Source organism: Bubalus bubalis, chromosome 9 (assembly GCF_019923935.1).
Source record: "Bubalus bubalis isolate 160015118507 breed Murrah chromosome 9, NDDB_SH_1, whole genome shotgun sequence".
Classification (NCBI taxonomy): Eukaryota; Metazoa; Chordata; class Mammalia; order Artiodactyla; family Bovidae; genus Bubalus; species Bubalus bubalis.
In genome coordinates this window covers 61,082,948-61,101,090 of record NC_059165.1, presented here as the reverse complement: position 1 = coordinate 61,101,090, position 18,143 = coordinate 61,082,948, and the positions used below count along the sequence as shown (strand labels likewise).

General features: G+C 44.2%; 1 long non-coding RNA gene across 1 annotated transcript in view; it reads left to right on the top strand.

Moving 5' to 3' along the window:
* The window catches only part of LOC123335206, a 113,226-nt gene extending 100,851 nt beyond the window's left edge, over positions 1-12,375 (top strand). Inside the window, exons 3-4 of the long non-coding RNA XR_006553596.1 lie at positions 11,540-11,705; positions 12,107-12,375. This is a non-coding gene — a long non-coding RNA (uncharacterized LOC123335206). The remainder of the gene's footprint in view (positions 1-11,539; positions 11,706-12,106) is intronic.
* Positions 12,376-18,143: the final 5,768 nt, after the last annotated feature.

Genomic DNA, 18,143 nt, shown 5'->3' with positions numbered 1-18,143 from the left:
TGCTGTAATAATAAGCTGAATCCAGAAAGAATGAAATTTGTGCTGTTAACGCATGCAACTGTAAAGAGCTATTATATTTTTCTTTTATGACATTATGAACAAAATAAATTATGGGATCTTATTCTAAACAAAACACAACAGAAACCCATTTTACTGCTGCAGTAGAAAAGAGAAGCCAGTGGAATGAAGCCTGAGACTTTCTTTACAAGGTTGGGCACTCCACCAGGTCGTCTTGTCCATCCTACTGCTTCTGGGGAGACCTCGTTTTTTTTTCTTTTAATTAAAAAACATATTTATTTATTTATGGCTGTGCTGTATCTTTGTTGCTGCACGGGCTTTTCTCTAGTTTTGGCGAGTGGGATCTACTCTCTCGTTGCAATGCATGGGCTTCTCATTGAGGCAGCTTCTCTTGCTGCAGAGCACAGGCTCTAGAGCATTTGGGCCTCAGTAGTTCTGGCTCCTGGGCTCTAGAGCACAGGTTCAATAGTTGTGGCACACAGGCTTAGTTTCCCCATGGCATGTGGGATCTTCCCAAATCAGGGATTGAAACCATGTCTCCTGCATTGGCAGGCAGATTCTTTACCACTGAGCCACCAGAGAAGCACTTCTTTTTTTAAAAAAGAAATTATTTATTTTTATTTATTATTTGGCTCTTCTGGGTCTTATTTGTGGCATGTCGAATCTTTGATCTTCACTGTGGCATTCCAGATCTTTTAGTTGTGGCATGTGGGATCTAGTTTCTAGACCAAACATCACACTTGGGCCCTCTGCATTGGAAACACAGAATCTTAGCCACTGGGCCACAAGGGAAGTCCAATGGGAAACCTCTTTTTAATGTCTCCTGGCATGGAAGTACCATCTGGATAGCAAGGTGACTGATATAGGCAGAAGAAACCAACAGAAAATGTATAGAAATGTTTATAAGAACATTAGAAATCCAATTTCTAACAAAACTTTGAAAGAGATATTGAGAGAGAGAGAGAGCTGACTCTGGGCTAGGACCTGGACTTGACCAAGTCAAGAAGGGCAGAAGAATCTAGCCAAGAGCTCACCTACTCTGGACTCATTTACCAGCAGTTTCGGGCACTGTCCTGGTCCAGGGACCCTTGGATGGGCAGTTGGATGAAGTGGGATGAGATGCTATGCTCTCAGAGGCCAGCAGACATACTCATCTTGTTATCTTTCCAGTATTTCCTTCCAACTTCTCTGCTTTAGGCCAACTAAACCATTCACCATTCCCTGTTTAAGCATCTTACTTTCCATGTTCTATGGCTTTCTTATGTTGTTCTTCCTCTACTGGAATCCTCTGTCTTCTTCTTCTATACTCACCTAGATCCTCTGGTATTATTCAAAACCCAGCCCCAAAGCCAGTTCCTCCTCTTGGAGTGAACTCTTCTCTGGTCTCCCCAGCTGGAGAGTATGAGTTCCTAATGCCCTGGATCCAAGGGCTCTGATCATTTTATGTTGTATAATAAGTACTCATGTTCTTTTACTTTATGATTTTATGGTGATTATATTGTTTTTCCATATTATTCACTTTTCCTTTCAGTAAAAGTATTATAAATTGCCATATATTGGCATGTGACTTTCAGTACTTCCCTGTGGAGGGAGTATATTTCATTACCCCATTGTCATAGGTTTGGTCATGAGACTTTCTTTGGCCAGTCAATTGAGAATAGACGTGATCAGAGGGGAAGCTTTAGGAGCCATCACAGTATCCCTTACCCTCCGCTATTAGAATGACGTGTCCTAGACTCTTGGAGCAGAAGCAAAGCTAACCTGAAGCTGATGAGCAAGAAACAGACCTCTGTTGTTATAAATCACAAAGTTTGGGGAGTTGTTTGTTACTACAGTGTAACCTGGTAAAAGCTAACTAATACATCTTTACTAAACTATAAGCTTTTTTATGGGGAAGATCACATCTGATTCATGATTTGTTTCTTCTTTTTCATATACCTAGGACAAAGCCTTTTTTAGAGGCTCAGTAACTGTTCACTGAGTGAACAAGTAAACAAATCTATCATTTACTAAGTCCTACTCCAATAATCCCTCACCTTGTGTAGTGGCTATATAGCCCACAATGCAGTTTCACAGACACTGTTTCACTGGGCCTCAGGACAACCTTGGGAGGGCAGTAAGGGAGAGTGGACATCTGTTGTTTTCTGTCTAACATCCCTATTTCCTTTGGGGAAATCACTCCTCCCCCACTGCTTGTGGTTCTGGTGGGTCTCCCAGTCATAACACCTGCCCCACTAGAGTCACCAATGGTCAGCATATTGCCATGTCTGAGAGCTGCTTCTCAGTGTGGTTGACTGTACTTCTGTCTTGAAACAGGGTCTCCCCCATGTATATACTGCTGCTGCTAAGTCACTTCAGTCGTGTCTGACTCTGTGCGACCCTATAGACGGCAGCCCACCAGGCTCCCCTGTCCCTGGGATTCTCCAGGCAAGAACACTGGAGCGGGTTCCATTCCCTTCTCCAATGCATGAAAGTGAAAAGTGAAAGTGAAGTCGCTCAGCCATGTCCGACTACTATATGTAAAACAGATAACTAATGAGAACCTACTCTATAGGGCAGGGGACTCTACTCAGTACTCAGTAGTGATCTAACTAGGAAGGAAATCTTAAAAAGAGCAGATACATGTATATGTATAACTCATTCACTTTGATGTACAGCAGAAACTAACACGACGCTGTAAAGCAACTATATTCCAATAAAAATTAATAAAAAAGAAAAAAATACTAAGGTTAAAAAAAAAGATTTCTCCTTGGCTTCCAAGACACCATGCTCTCCTGGTTTTCTACCTTATGACCACTTCTCAGTCTCCTATGCTGGCTCCTCTTCCACGAACCACTGAATAGTAGACAGTCCTGGAGCTCAACCTAACACCTACTCTCTTCTCTGTCTACATCTAGTCCCATGGTGTTTTTCTATGACTGCCAAACTAGTATCTCCAAAATAGACCTAACCTTTTGTTCAGCCTTCTATACCTGTCAGCTTACTGGATGTCTGCTATTGATTGAATTGTGTCTCCTGAAAAGATATGTTGAAGGACTTCCCTTGTGATCTAGTGGTTAAGATTCCGCTTTCCAATGCGGGAGGCGCAAGTTCGATCTCTGGTCAGGAAACTAAGATCCCACATTCTGTATGGCGTGGCAAAAAAAAAAAAAGAGAGAGAGGTATGTTGAAATCCTCACTTCTAATACCTATGAATATGCCCTTATTTGAAAGTAGGGTCTTTGCCGATATAATCAAGTGAAGATGAGGTCAGTTCTTCTAAGCCTATGGATTAGAATAGGCTCTAAAATCAATATCACTGAAGAAGGGAGGACATAGATTCATAGAGACTCAGAGTCAAACAGAATGGCATATGAAGATGAAAGCAGAGATTTGAGTGATATGTCCACAGCCAGGCGCTGCTGGCAACCACCAGAAGCTAGAAGAGACAGACATGGAACCCATCCTCCCTCAGAGCGCCCAGAGAGAACCACCCCTGCTGACACCTTGATTTCAGACTTCTGGCCTTCAGAACTGAGTGTGAGAGAATGAATTTCTGTTATTTTAAGTTTGTGGCCATTTGTTGCAGCTACTGCTGCTGCTAAGTCACTTCAGTCGTGTCCAACTCTGTGCGACCCCATAGACGGAAGCCCACCAGGCTCCTCTGTCCCCAGGATTCTCCAGGCAAGGACACTGGAGTGGGTTCCCATTTCCTTCTCCAATGCATGAAAGTGAAAAGTGAAAGCGAAGTTGCTCAGTCGTGTCCGACTCTTAGCGACCCCATGGACTGCAGCCTACCAGGCTCCTCCGTCCATGGGATTTCCCAGGCAAGAGTACTGGAGTGGGGTGCCATTTCCTTCTCCCTTTGTTACAGCAATCCTAAGGAAAGAATGCAACATTTTGGCAGCATCTCAGATTTAACATCACTAGAACAGAACTCTTCTCCTGACCCATGGCCCAAATCTGCTCCTCCCTCTAGCCTTTCCTCCAAATGCTTTTTCAATCCTGACTCCTGGTGTCCTTTCTATACAGTAACCAGAGAGTTCTTTTAAAAACATAAGTTAAGACTAACTCCGTCTGTTGTTTAAAATCCTCCAAATACTTCCCACAATCCTTTGAATACAATAAAATTCCATATCTTGACATATAAGATCCTTCATATTCTGGTCTCTGCCTCCTTTTTTGTTCTCTTCCTGTTCACTGCTGTCCACTCACACTGGCTTCCATCCTTGAACAAACTTATTCCTGACTTAGGGCCTTTGCACTAGCTAAAATATTACTTCTGCCTAGAGCCATACCCTTCCTGACCTCCCAACATAAAGTGGGCCCCTACTCTACCATACCATCAGGTTTGATTTTTGTCATGGGAGAGCATGTCCTTTCATGCCAAGTCCCTGGTTCTAGTCCCTTGGTCCTGGATTTCCTTTGATCTTTTGATTAGAATCCTCCTCAAGTCTGGGAGTCAAAGCATTCAATTTTTACTTAAGAATTTGAGAGAGATTTCTGACACTTCGAGTAGAAAGAATCCTGCCTAATCAAAGGCTAAGCCCAGTCTCTACAAAGGACCACACCCCAAGGAAGACTGATCAAAAGTCCAAGCTCTTCCTGTGCATGAAGCCTGCTAGCTTTCGATTAGTATCCTCAAACTTTCTGTCCTGTGATGAGAAAAGGACATATTCAGCTTTTACCAAGGGTAGAGGGAGGCAGAGCTCACAGTTTGTTTCTCGAATGCCATCACCCAACAACCAGCTCTCATAGTTTTCCTGACTCTCGTCTCCTCACAGACTGAGGGAGAAGTAGAACAGGAGAGAAGAATTCAAGGAGAGAGTAACTTCAGGAATATGTCTGTGTGATCTGTACTTTGCATCATCCCCCCAAATCTGAAAGTAGATCTATAGTTCCAAGTGTCCTCTGATGATGCAGGCACTGTACTAGGACCTAAATAATAATAACATATCAATTATGGCCTTCCCAGGTGGCTAAGTGGTAAAGAATCCACCTGCCAGTGCAGGAACCTTGGGAGACACAGGTTCAATCCCGAGGTCAGGAAGATCTCCTGGAGAAGGGAATGGCAAACTACTTCAGTATCTTGCCTGGGAAATCCCATGAACAGAGGAACCTGGCAGGCTATAGTCCATGGGGTCACAAAGAGTAGGACTTGACTTAGTGATTAAACAGTAACAACAGTTCATTGATTGCTACCATTTGGAAAGTGTAATCTGGCACAGGGATAACACTCTAGAAACATAGCATCTAGTTCTCACAACAGTTCTCTGAGGTAGATATTAACATCCCCACCTAACAGATGAAGAAACAGGATGAGTGAGCAGACGGACTTGCCAGGTGGTTTCTATTGTAAAGCTGTGGTCCTCCTTCTATGTAGCATTGCCTCTTTGCTAAACCTCCTGGCACCTGATTCCCTGCATGAGACAAACCTGTGACTAAATGCAGGTACTGGGACCTGAAACCCTCTATTCCAGACAGTGAGTCACAAGAGTGGGGATCTGTCAGCCCAGGAGCTTAACCCTTAAGGAAGCTGCCCCCAGCCCTTCTACAGTTGTGCTTCAGAGAGAGATGCCAAGGCCTGAGTCACTTCCCTGGGAACTCCCTTGCAGAGACTGTCCTTGAAATAAGATAATGCAGAAATCTGAGCTGGACTGCCCAGGGGGCCAGTTCTACCATTCTCCACTGATGAGTTGCTTCTGCCCATTCAGGGCATTACAGCAAAGGTGAGCTTGAAGCAGCATTCCAGCGGGAGCTTCCCCAGACATGAAGAGACTGAACAGGTAGAAGCTACTGCATTGGGACAGGTCATATGTGGAGAAGGATCCTGGGGGGTGGACATCTGGGAAAGGGACAAGGTGAGCATCTCTCATCAGGAGAATGATTCCTAAGGCCTCCTTACCAGAACTGCAACCTGAGATTCTGTCAGGCAGGGATGAGGCTGTGTTAGTGACAGGTCTGCAGCTTGACCCCCCCCATAGGGAAACAGTGAGGCTGTTGGTGTGAGTATAAGCCATGGCAGAGACTCAGCAGAGATTTAGTGGACAAGAGTCAGGAGTCTCAGGCTAGATATTGACACAGGCCTGATGGTCCTAAGCTGTGTTGTATGTGGCATGTTGTGATGGAAGCCTTTAGGGATGTAGATTCCAACCTCCTTATTGTGCAAATGGGGAAACCAAGGCCAAGAAGAAGTGAGCTGCTCAAGGTCCCCAGCAATGAGTGAAATAGCTGGCACCTCTCATACTTCAGTGCCTTCCAGTTGGAACCACCATCCCCCATGTCTTCCCTACTCTAACAACAGAAGGTAAAACATTAAAAATTCAAAGCTAGAACACTGAAACCAGGAGGGGAGCTGTGTTTAACCTGCGTTGTCTGAGCCCATGTCATGGCCCTTGAGTATCCCTGGAAAGCCCAGTTGGCATCTTGCATTGTGTGGATGGGATTCATGCTTGTTTCAGTCACACACCAGCCCACCTCCAAACACAGAAGGGTGTTTGCTTTTGGGCACGGCATGTTCGCCTGTGATTTTCCTTTGATGATATCTTGTTTTGCCAACTAAATTAAGACTATGACAGAGAACAGAGACTACCTCTAGCAGTTTAGTTCAATTAAGATTTCACATCAACAAATTAAAATGCATCCTTACCGTCTGCAAAGTAAATCTGCCTGCATTTAGGAGGAGGCTCTGACATTTGCTGTTCAGGCACCTAACTGCTACGAGCTAAGTATCAGTGGGGACCCACCCCTTCTGGGACTAGCTTGGTGGTGGGGGTGGGGTGGCGGGTGTTCAGGGCCAAGGTTTATCTCCAGGGACTGACAGCTTTTTGGGCCAGAGCTTCCAAAGCCTGAGTGTGAGGACCAGGCTGAGCCTTTGATGAAGTTTTCACTGGTCCTCTGTAAAATCACAAAAACAAGAAGTATGAGGTCATGTTTTTCCATAAAACTAAGTCAGTTCAAACTAAAGGACTGTTAACAAATAGTTCTTAATTTGACAGTCACTCTTCAAGGGACTGAGGATTTAACAATGAACAAAACAGATGAAAATCCCTGCTTTCTCAGAGCTTTTATTCTATAGGGAAAAGACAGAATATAAATAAGATAAATGAGTGAAATATGCAATAAGTTAGAGAATGATAAGAGCTGTGGAGAAAACTAAAGCTGAGAAAGAGGATAGGGAGTGTGGAAGGCAGAGGGATTTGCGATTTTTAAATAGGACAGTTGGGAAGGCCACCGTGAGAAAGTAACAAATGAGTCAAGACCTGGAAAGGTGAGGGAGTGAGCCGTGAGGATATGGGAGGTGGAGGAGGGGCACTCCGGATAGAGTGGTATCAAATGCGAAGGTTGATGTGGGGCTGTAGGTGGTGTGCAGTTGGAACAGAGTGAGCAGGAGGGAGAAGAGGAGGAAAGGGGGTCAGAGGAAAGGGATTATATTATAGACCATTATAAGGATTTCAGATGGTTATTTGAGTGAACAGGAAGTCAGCACAGGGATGGAGCAGAGAAGAGACAAGCTCTCCCTTACATTTTAACAGGATGGTTGTGGCTGCTTTATGGAGCACAGGCAGAAGGAAGACATGGTTGGGAGCAGGGAGACAGGAGACTATTATAACTGAGATATGGTGATGGCCAGAGTGATGGCTGAGGAGCAGGTCCCATGGAATACGTTGGCTCAAAATGTTGAAAATCAGTAATATCCTAGAAAGTCCAGCATGGAAGGCCAGCTTCTCCTTGACCTCTCCAGCAGAAGGCAGTTCCATTGGTGGTCCAGGGACAAGGCCCTCAAATCTTTAATGGCAGCACGGGGACCACCCACAGCGTGGTGCTCCAAAAAATAGACCTTTTCCTCTGTAAAATGAGGTGAGCCATCTTTTCTTTCTAGAGAAAGCAAGTAAAGCTATTTCCTGCATTGAAAAGTAGAGAACCTGAGAGAGCGCAGGCCTCACAAGGGCAGGTACTATGTCCACATTCTGTTCTCAAATGTTCCCCAGCAGCTCCTCTAGGTCCAGGACATGTGTACTCCAAAAATAGTTGTTGAACAAATGAATGAGTGAGTACCTATTTCTCCTATATTTTAGACAGGGAGTTACAACAAACTTTGAGAATATATATATGTATATACACACATATATATATATATGGAAAGTAGAAGTGTTAGTTGCTCAGTCGTGTCTGACTCTTTGTGATCCCATGGACTGTAGCCCACCAGGTTCCTCTATCCATGGAATTATGCAGGCAGGAGTACTGGAATGAATAGTCATTCCTTTCTCAAGGGTATCTTTCCAACCCAGGGACTGAATTTGAGTCTCCTGCATTACAGATGGATTTTTTACCATCTGAGCCCCCAGGGAAACCCATATATGTATATTTAAAACAGAAGGCTGTTTGTGGGTGGTGGTGGTGGTAGATTTGTTTTTTGTTAGTTTGCTTGTTTTCTGTGAATATAAAAACTATTACATGGATTAGTTCTTTCTGATGAAGGATTTGGGTAACTTCAGGGTTTGTTTCTCATCCTCTCTTTTCCTCTTATTTTTTGTTTCCTTTCTCCCTCTTCCTCTGTAATCTTAGTTGGCCATCATGTAAAACTGGACAGAATTTTATGCTTTCTATTTCTAGTCTTTAAAGTGGATGCATGGAATGCTTTTTATTTTTATCTTTTACAAAAACCCAACAACTACATTATATTATTTTTTACTTGTGGAACTCTTAGTTGATTTTCCTCTCACAGTATGTCAGCATCCCCACTTTCTGAGTCTAAAAAGTTAATACTACTTCCTGGTGGGAAGGAAAACACACCCAACATGGGACTCTGGACTTCACCACTTTAAACTTCTTTGCTATTTAACTTGCGTGGTAATTTGCATATATCTACATATGTTATGCAATCAGCCTCCTCTCCTTTTACATTTAAGCCTAAAATAATTGTGCTTTTATGATGTTCTTCTTTTCTGCTGCCTTCTTTATTTCTTAGTGGTCCTGCGATTTAGATTGTTGTAAATGGAATTGATGAAAGGCCAAGGGTACAGACACATTACCCAAACAGCTATGGGGGAGAGAGACTGGGAAGCAGCATGGTGAGATTGTCTTTGGGATTCATTTATTCACTCACCAAATGTTTATCGAGCACTTACCATATTCTAGGCTCTGTGCCAGGTGCTAGGAATACAGTGGTGAGGAAGCCAGGCAGTTCTTACTTGGGTAGAGCTTATATTCTCTTGAGGAAAATAGACAATAAACAAGTAAACACATGAATACATCATGGTTTCTGATACTAATAAGTGCTAAAAATGCAAACATAGTGATTGGAAAACTGGTTTAGATTTCAGCTCAGTTCAGTCGCTCAGTCATGTCCTACTGTTTGGGACTCCACGGACTGCAACACGCCAGGCTTCCCTGTCCATCACCAACTCCCAGAGCTCAAACTCATGTCCATTGAGTTGGTGATGCCATCCAACCATCTCATCCTCTGTCTTCCCCTTCTTCTCCTGTCTTCAGTCTTTCCCAGCTTCAGGGTCTTTTCCAATGAGTCAGTTCTTCACATCAGGTGGCCAAAGTATTGGAGCTTCAGCTTCAGCATCAGTCCTTCCAATGAATATTCAGGACTGATTTCCTTTAGGATGGACTGGTTTGATCTCTTTGCAGTCCAAAGGACTCTCAAGAGTCTTCTCCAACACCACAGTTCAAAAGCATCAATTCTTCAGTGCTCAGCTATCTCTAGTTCATAGAAAGTCTCTGTGGAAAAGTGAAATTTGAGCTGAGGCCTGAGTGATTAGAAGGAGACAACCAGGTGAACATCTAGTTGAAAAATATCCCAGACAAGGAGCTTGAAGAGTTTGAGAAACAGAGAGGAGGTATAGCATTTCACATGCTTTCAGTGGAAAGAAGGGAGAAGGTACCTCAATTCAAAGTGGTGCCAAAAAAAAGAAAAAGAGTAATTTTATTACCTCATATAAAGAAGCCTGAAGGCAGAGAGACTAGTGTTGTAAGGTTGGTTAATTTAGCAAATCAGCATCATCTAGGGCTAGACTATTCCTTTCTTTCTTCTCAGTCACCCTCTTGTGCTTAGGTCCTTCTGGGTGCCAAGATGGCTGCCAAAGCTCCGACTCCCTCGACCAGTGTCTAGGAAGAGAGCAAATCCTTCCCTTTTTAGAACAAGGAAACCCTTCCTTTGACACTACGCAGATTTCCCTTCATATCTCATAACATAACAAAAATTTAATCATATATGCATTCGTGAACTGGTCATTGGCAAAGAGAGTGAATGACTCGTTGGTGTAGAGTTGGGCAGAGGAGCAGTCTAGCTTCTACTGAACTTCGTGGAAGAACCAGTGCTATCAATTCCTGACAAAAACCAGGCTTCTGGTTTTTGAGAGTAAAACTAGGCTTCTGTGAGCAAGGAAGAAGTAGGGAATGACTGACTGTAATTTGGTGCTCAGGAATATTGCTGCAGGAGGACAGTGCCTGGAGCACTGGTATAAGAGAAAGTTACAGAGAGGGAACTGAGGGAATGCAGAGCTTGGTTCAAGTTCTTCAAATGTAATCTTTCAGAACCATGTAAGTCCCTAAGACCTTATCCCATTTTGCACTAGTTACTCCCTCCAGTGCAGTCCCTCTCCCTGGCACCTTTCCCCTACCTGCACCCCTGCAGGGAGCCACCTCACCTCTGGGATGTGGGTGGGGCTCTAGAAAGGCTGCCCAGCTCAAGTATCAGACAGTGACTCTAACACTAGCTGATAATTCTGGGTAAGTCACTTCCTTTCCTTAAGCCTTAGTTTCATTACGTATAGCAATGACATAATAGCATTCTCTGGCTAACTCTTCAGGAAGGTTATAAGGATCAAATGAAAGGGTTTCTGTATGTTCTTTGAAAACTATAAAGGGCCATCATTATGATTGTTATTACCGTCATTCACCTTCAGTGAGAGACAAAGGGTTTTTTAAAAATTTTTTTTATTGAAGTATAATTGACTTTCAATGTTGTGCTAATTTCTGCTGTACAGCAAAGTGATTCAGTTATACATATACATATATACTTTCTTCCTTATATTCTTTAACATCATGGTTTATCACAGGATAATGAGTATCATTCCCTGGGCTACATAGTAGAGCCTTGTTTATCTGTTCTATATGTAATAGTTTGCATCTGCTAACCTCAGACACCCAATCCATCCCTCCACCACTTCCCTTGGCAACCAGAAGTCTGTTCTCTAGAGACAAAGCAATTTTATATTTTGAGTAGTCACTTCCTCCAGCCCCTTGGGAAGGGATAGCTGTCATTTTGGAAAGTTGTGGACTCCGCGGGGGTTAGCAGGGTGACCTTGGGCTCTCTTTTGCCCTTCATTCCCCTGGAACTTTCCTGAATGTCTCTCCCCCTGCCCCCACCCCACACCCCACACCCCCCACCCTCAGTTTCTATGCTTCGAATCAGAGATGTCCTTAGAAACAAGCTGGGCTGATGTTCAATAAAATGTGATCTAAAGCTGGCTGAGTTATTATCCTTTTTTCTTGATAAAAAGAGTGGATGTATTTTCATTACTGGCAGAGTGCTTTTAGCTGGTGCGGACAATTAAGCCCTGGAAATGCAGCAATCCATTTCACACAGAGAGAAGATTTGAGGGATGACTCACCAAACACCCAGGCCCTGGAGGAGCCAAAAACATGGTCACTGTTCCCAATAATAAAATCCAGAGGATTTTCGTGGTAATAAGGTAAAGTAGCCCCCAGATGACCCCACGTGATTTGCCCTACAGTGGAATGCTGCTGCTGCTGGCGCCTCTCCATGTGCCTCAAGACCCTTGTTAGCCACCCTCTTTCTTATTCTCATCATCTCTTGGGAAAGCAGACTGGGAAGAGCTCCATGTTATGGGCAGGACATTCTTCATGGTTTTGCTTCGTAATATTTTGATCACCTCCCTCACTCCTCAAGCCAGATTCTGTGTCCAAGGAACCAGATCTCTGAGACCAACAGAGTTGTCCATCCCAAAGTTACAAGATCAATGGAAAAAACCCTCCTCTAGGAGATCAGTGACAATCTCCTCTCTCCTTCTTTTCCTTCTTTTTTTCTCTTTTTCAAAGATAAATGAGCAGTTCTACTTTCACTTCCCCACAGGCAGAGGTGAGATGACCACTCCCGACTTCCCTGCCCCACCAACCCAAGCTGAGAGGAAGAGTCTTAAGCTGCAGATTCTTGAAAGCCACACATTTGCTGGTAGTGTGGCTCATTTGGCTACACATCTATTATACCTCCATCCTTAAGAACAATGGGGCGCCAAGGATGGTTTTGCCACCTCCTTCACCTCTATGTCTCCTGCAGCAGTGCCTGGGATGGTCAGCTCGTAGATATTTGATGAATGAATGAATGAAGCCACCTCTGTCTTATTTCTCTGTTTATTTCTCATGACTTTATTGTTTTGTTCTGTTCAGCGTACAACTCTTAGAAAGTGAAAATTACTTCAGAGATATGGGGACTAAGTGAGTATCAGTGGAGTTAAAAGCGATTTGGTACATTATTACTATTTTTTCTTAAACCACTTAAGCTCTAGTTTCCCTCCTGTTTATTGTTAGAAGGGATCCCAAACTAGTCATGAACTTTCATCTGCTTTGAGGGAGTAAGAGGAGAGGGCTGGGGTGGTTGTCCAAGCTTATTATCTTCTCCATTACTCAGGCGTGTTCCCCTGAGCTTTCGCATGATTTTATTTTAATGCTGTTATTTGTATTAGGCGAGTCTCCAGCTCAGTCAGGCCAAAAAGGGAGGTAGACGAATCAGGGAGGAGCTGATGGAAAAATAAATATCCTGTAGGTTCATGATGATCTGACCATGGCTTTAATGTGAATCAGATTTGCTCTAACCTGCTTTCCCACAGTCAGCATTTCTGCTAAAAATAATTTGTAATTATCAAACTCCAGTTAGGCTAGAAGACTCCTTGCAAAGGACTTTGATATGATTAGGGAAAGGCTTGGAAATGTAATTTGCATGGTTCTTGTCCTCTCTGCCAATGACATTCCTGGAGAAATCACCTTCCTGGCAGCAGAAATTCCAAGGGCAGATAGGAGCTGGGGACCAGACTTCAGAGTCCCTGGGGCTGCTTGCTCTAAGGCTCGCCCAAGAAGAAGATGCTTTCCTGGAATAATGAGCCTGAAAGGTTTCCTATCTCAGCATTTCAAGAACTGAGAGTCAGGGAGTGGCCCAGATGCTGCTGCTGCTGCTGCTGCTAAGTCGTCCCAGTCGTGTCCAACTCTATGCGACTCCATAGATGGCAGCCCACCAGGCTCCCCCGTCCCTGGGATTCTCCAAGCAAGAACACTGGAGTGGGTTGCCATTTCCTTCTCCAATGCATGAAAGTGAAAAGTGAGAGTTGTGTCCGACTCTTAGCGACCCCATGGACTGCAGCCCACCAGGCTCCTCCGTCCATGGGATTTTCCAGGCAAGAGTACTGGAGTGGGGTACCATCACCTTCTCTGTGGCCCAGAGGAGACAGTGCCAAGTACATGCTGACCTGCAGCTGTGCCCAGCACCTGGCATGGGTTATCCCAAGAGAGCCCTGGTCTTGCTCCTGGCTGAGAACAATCCTACCTATCCCTTCCCTCATCTTAACCCTTCAGCTCTGTAGCAGCTGAGGCAGAGAAGGATAAAAGTTAAGCAAAGGTACACTGAAAAATAAAAATATTATGGAAAGAAAGAAAGCCTAAATAAATGAAAATATATCCCATGTTTGTTACTGAACCAGGTTCATTTCCTTTGACATGCAGCAAGTAAAACGCTGAGATGCAGCAGAGAAAAGGGTTTATTCACAAAGCAGCCAAGTGAGAGATGTGAGAACAAGTCTCAAATCTACCTTCCTGAAGGTGAAAGGCTTGGGATATTTATGGGATAAAGAAGCAGAGTGGCCTGAGATATGGGGAAAGATAATTGGAGGCAAGAGAAAGGTGAAGCAATTGGCATTCCACACAGGCCTATCTAAGTTACATGCTTCTTCATGGGATGCATGTTCAGAAAATGGCTGCATTAACATGAGGATAGAGGTTTTGGCCCTCTGATATCCAAATGTTATCCTTCAGAAAGTCGAGCAGACTCAACTGAATGGTTGGTGGTCTTGACTGGTTTGAACTGGCCAAGACTAGCTCCATGTTTCTAGAAAACAATGTAAGCAACGGTTACTATAGTGATCCATACATCAGAGGTATTATCTATAAGATCTGTCAGTTAAAGAAGTCTTATGGTATGTTGTCTAAGTGATGTAAAGCTTAGAGGGTATGTAATTGCAAAGACAATTGCAATGAATTGCAAAGACAATTAAAGCAAGCTTAGTTAGTAAAGGCAAGTTATGGGCTATTATTTATTAAGCAACTTATAGTTTGAGGGTTCTAACTGATAACTGCCCCGATTTCATATTCATGGAAGACTCAATATTGTTAGGATGACTGCTGCTGCTGCTAAGTTGCTTCAGTCGTGTCCAACTCTGTGCGACCCCATAGAGGGCAGCCCACCAGGCTCCCCTGTCCCTGGGATTCTCCAGGCAAGAGTACTGGAGTGGCTTGCCATTTCCTTTTCCAGTGCATGAAAGTGAAAAGTGAAAGTGAAGTCGCTCAGTTGTGTCCGACTCTTAGCGACCCCGTGGACTGCAGCCTTCCAGGCTCCTCTGCCCATGGGATTTTCCAGGCAAGAGTACTAGAGTGGGGTGCCATTGCCTTCTCCTGTTAGGATGGCACTACTGCCTAAATTAATTTACAGATTCTGTTCAATTCCTATCAAAATGCCCACTGTCTTACAATAAGAAAAAAAAAAAAACTAAAGATCAACAACTTTTCTTAGACTCATCAGAAACTGAGATCACAGGACAAACTGCCATCCTGAAAATGAGGGAGCTAGGTGAATGCAGAGAATGCAGACCAGTTTACCTGAGGAAGAAGTGGCTGGAGCCAGGAACCAGTAGCACTGAAGTACTGATACATAAGGCAGTATAGATGAACTTTGAAAGTAAAATGCTATGTGAAAGAAGCCAGTCATCAAAGACCATACATTATATAATTCCCTTGAAATGGGTATCTGGAATCCACAGAGACAAGAAAGATTAACGGTGGCCAGGCTGGAGTGAGTGGGGAGTGAGGAATAGCTGCTAACTGACGCAGGATTTCTTTCTGGGATGGTAAGCATGTTAGACTGTGGCGATGGTTGCACAACCATATGAATATATTAAAGACCATGAAACTGTATGTTTTAAAATAGTATTAATCTATGTGAATCGTATCCGTTAAAAAGTAACAGTTAACCAAAGATGATTTGGAGTGGGAAATTCAAATTTCCCTTCAGATTCAGCTTCCAGACCATTTTTGGGAGCCAGAGCCTCTGTAGGTCATTTTCCTACTGATTGAGCAACCCAACTTTTGGCCATTTTGCTCCCACCTCTCCACAAGGCACTCCCTTGGGCTTTGCTGATCCAATTAGAGGAGTTCTGGGATATGAAAGGAAAGAGAGTAAAGAAGGGGCCTGAAGGAAGGGGGCTAGGGCCGGGAAATGCTTGAAATGAGACTCCAGGGCCTTGTTACTGTAGCTGCTCTTCTGCAGGTAGCTACCTCCTCCTTGAAGTCTCCCTGGTTTCTTCTTTCCCTAATGCATTTCATCTAACATGTATCATTTTGACCCACAGACCTCTCTCTCTACTGCCTTGCTGCCTTGTAGGCTCTCTGTTTAGCCTACAGTGGGCTATTTTACTTGTCCCAGATATGTATTCCCTCCACGACAATACCACAGCCCCTTCCAGGGAAGGACCCCTGATCTTGGTCTCACAGATCCTTAATGTAGGAAAGAATTTTGGGCATCACTGGCCCTCTGTTCCTATTTTTTTTTTTTAAGTAATAGAGCCATTTTGTAAGATAGACTGGTAGTTTCTTTTAAAAAAACATTTATTTGTTTATGGCTGCCCGGGGTCCTTGTTGCTGTCTGCGGGCTTTCTTCAGTTGTGCTGCATGGACTCGGGGCGCACCGGCTCAGTAGTTGTGGGGTGCACAGGCTTAGTTGCTCTGTGGCATGTGGAATCTTCCTGGAACAGGGATTGAACCCGTGTTCCTTGCATTAGCAAGTGGATTCTTAACCACTAGACCATCAGGGAAGTCCCCTTCCTTCCTCATTTCAATGTAATTCAGCTATCAGCCTCTTGGGTTTATCCAAGTCTCCCAGACTCCTGGGGTCTCTTTCCCCTCATGTTCAGCTAGGAGGACTTACCTTATGCTGCTCCCCACCCTCAAGTACAATAGAAATCTCCATGTCCTGAGCCCCGTGTCTTGGGAATTCTTGTGAAGTGTTTGAGAAGAATGGCTTTCGGGCCTTTGTTCGCATTCCAGCTCTGCCATTTATTGGTGCTGTGACCTTAGACAAGTTATTTAACTTCCCTGCGCCTCAGTTTCCTTGTATATAAAATAGGAATAGTCAAAGCTCCTCCTTCATAGTATTAAATGAGTTACCAGTAATATATGAACATAAGCCACTTAGAACTGTATCTACCACTCCGTTAGGGTTATAAAAATATTTACTCTTATCACCTATTTCTGCTGAATTCTTGACCTGCTGTGCCTCTCATCCCTTTCTTCTCTCAGGCCGCCAATATTCTTCACTCTTCAAAGCATCTCTAATTCAAGTCAATATGTGACAGCCTTTTACTGAAAGCTTGAGGAAAAGCAGAAGGGGCCCCATACCACACAGCTCATCAACAACTTAAAATTTTGTCTTGGGCCTCATTGTTCTTCAAAGTCCCCTGATCATTCTTGCCACCAGGGATCTCTCAACCACCACCAGCTTGCTGCTTTGCTCTGTACACCCAGTTTCCATCAACACCTTCTCTCATCTCTTCCCTTTCCCCAGTCAGCCCCTTATCCTGGAAACTTGAAATTTCCTAGTGGAATTCTGTTCTCTCACTAAGCCTCACAGTAGTCATCTAAACCTTGCATGAGGGGTGCAGGGGAGCATAGGGCGAAGCAGGGAGAATATCCTGCATCCAGAGAGGCCTGGGAAGCTGGTTTCCTGTTACAGAGGACTCTCACTACCAGGACTCAAGGAGGCCCAGCAGGAGCCAGGGATACCCCCAAGATTCCCCTGATGGAGAGAAGTTACCATCTTCCCGAAGAATGCATTTCACACCCAGCAAAAGCTGCATAAAGCACCCACTGCACAAAAGACTAGCCAGAGAGCCTCAGAGTAAAACTAGCTTCTTTGTGCCACTTGCCTTGCATAATTTGTTACTAGGCCCAGATGATCATGGAGTTATTGTTTTCCCAGGAAGGGTTGGAGGTGATATTTTAGCCCATTTAGGCCTCTGCTTCCCTGGGCCTGATTTTCCTCTGGCTCCGCATTGAACTTTTCCTCTAGCTGCCAGAGCAGGCAGGATTTCAGGCGAAGGTAATTTATGTTAATTTTTTCCCTTTCTGGTCCATTAACTTTTGTGATGTTAATATATCTTACTCGGGCCTCCTCATCGCACTAGCTGCTGCTTCGGCTGGGAGCTGCAGGGCCTGCTCAGGGGGGCGCCTGCTGGCTCGACCTCCTGGGCCCTGAGCATGCCCTTCCTCCACAGCTTGAGGATGTTGGTTGAGGGCTCCCGCCCGCTCAGATGAAAGTTAATGGTTCCCTGAAGTGGGATTCCTGGAAGCTCTGGGAGAGAATGTTGCCAACAAAGATCTTCCCTGGGCAATTCCTTCTGGCCACCCCCTTTCCACACACACAATTTGATAGAATGCTAATGAGAGCTCTCCTGAGAGGAGGCTGGGGTGGAATAAATTGAGCAACGCACATTTCCTTACATTATATGTGCAGTCTTGCAGGCAGAGCTTTGGGGATTAGAAAAGGAATAAAAATCACGTTGCCCTTCAGGTGCTTTTCCTATAGTTCGGGGGCGGGGAGCAGAGGGTAGATGTACCCAAATAGGGTCAGATCTGTTAGAAGGTAATGCTGAGGAGGGAGAAATTTCCCCCTCTACTTCTCTGGAGTTCTTGTGAACTGATAATAAAATGGACATCAGACAGATTAACAGGAAAAAAAGAAACAAATTTTAATTCATATGCATGGAGGTTCCATAGAAGTGGCACTTAAGACATGGCCAAAGCAGGCAGTTTTACACTTTGAGAACAAGGAAATAATAAATTAGTGAGAAATT